Raw genomic sequence first — 1,851 nt, forward strand, 5'->3', positions numbered from 1 at the left:
AGGGCGGGGGTGGAGGGGGCATGTGGGGGGCGGGGGAACATGTGGGGGACGAGCGTGCACGTGCCAGACTCGGTGGCGGGGTCGGACAGGCTGAGGCCGTGCACGTAGGCGAGCCCTGACGCCGCAGGGCTCGCACACGCCCCTCCCTCGCCCCGACGCTCCTCACGGACAGCTCATCGTGGTACTGACCCCTGCCCCGCTCCCCCTCCCCCGAACCTCCCCTGCTGCCGCACACACACACTCCGCCCGGACGGCGTTCCTCTCAGCCAGGATCCAAAAAACAACCGCCACCTGTTTTTCTTTTACACAGCTCTTCACCTTATGTAGTAGCGTTGTGTACATGCGAGGAGAGCTATGGGTCTCACGGAGACTTGAAGAAGTTTGGTTGTGCTCGGTGTCGGTCTGTAGAGGGGCCGGGGGGGGGGGGGGGGGGGGGGGGGGGGGGGCTGACGGAGGAGAAGCAAAATTCCCAGGTTAGAGTCACTGTGGTTTACACACTCATTCCCTGTCCAGCCAGACCGCACGTCCCCTCTGTGTTCTTTAGAATGTGCAATATGAGAAGAGAAAATATGCTTTTGTTGTGAGTTTTCCGTGACGTTTGTGTGACTGAACAACCTGACTGTCCATATGGTCTTATCAGACTGCATATGTCTAGACAGATTTAACGGTGTGGTGTTCTAAACAACGACTATACACACGCACATATATATACACACACACACACACGATGGTGTACAAGGTGCCAAACCTCATTCCACTTGTGCAGAAAGTTCTAGAACACCTTGTCGTGCTGCCATGTGTCAGCACCCACCTGGGAGGAGCCTAAAGTGCAGCATCCGGAACAGACAACTCCAGTGATTGTCTGGATTTGAGCCTACATTAACCCATATTAGCACCCATTAGCATACTGTATAACCACTGCAGATGCAGACCTGCACTTGACAACGATCCCACCTGCTGAGAAAGCCAAGAGAAAGGCCACTCAACATCGGCAGATCTCGTTCAGCTTGGCGAAGTCTCGCGTGGCGTCGTTGGGGATGAGCCTCGCAGTGTTTCCTGTGTTATTTGTACGTGTGTCTTTTGTTTTGAAGTCAGACTAGTTGTGTGATTCAGCTGTTTAACTCAAGCAATATCATACCACTTCCTGTCCACTTCCTGTCCACTTCTTGTCCACTTCCTGTCCCCCAGGTGTTCGTCCGCTTGTGCTTCCCATCCACTGTGTCATACCTTTCATGAAGTCGGTATCAGGTGCTAATTCCCGTTTTTCAGCTTTTGTTGTTCACATATATTTGATCATGTTGTGGATGTGTCTTTTGATATGCACATTTTAAGAAGAGGATACCTGTTCTCAATCTATTAAATTATTAAATTATTTTTGTTTAATTCTACACTGCTCAACTGTAAAGTATCTACTTATGCCTGTTAACATAGAGAAAAAGCTTACTGCTGTAAATGAATTGCGTATGATAGCTAATAATGTTGTTTGCCAATATTTAATAAGTTATTGAATGATAAATGTATATTTTTCCATTTGCTTTGGAAGACTCAATATACTTTATTAGCATTAGAGGTTTCAAATGCAGTTCCAGAATGTAAAATGCCCTTATTTGGTCAGAGAAATATGACTCAACCAATCAAACGCCAGAGAGCTGTCTGATCATGTGACATCTCAATTAAAGCGTCAATTTTCATTTGAAGCATTTTCTGTCGTCACCTGCTAGATATCCCTACACCCGACACAAGGTAGCAAACGTCTATGTGTATACATGTATGTCATGCTGCTATTTCTTAAAAACATGTCACTTGTAGGCAGCTATATCTACGTACAATGAGTTTATGTGCACTCCATGA

This window comes from Hypomesus transpacificus, chromosome 22, assembly GCF_021917145.1.
Source record: "Hypomesus transpacificus isolate Combined female chromosome 22, fHypTra1, whole genome shotgun sequence".
NCBI lineage: Eukaryota > Metazoa > Chordata > Actinopteri > Osmeriformes > Osmeridae > Hypomesus > Hypomesus transpacificus.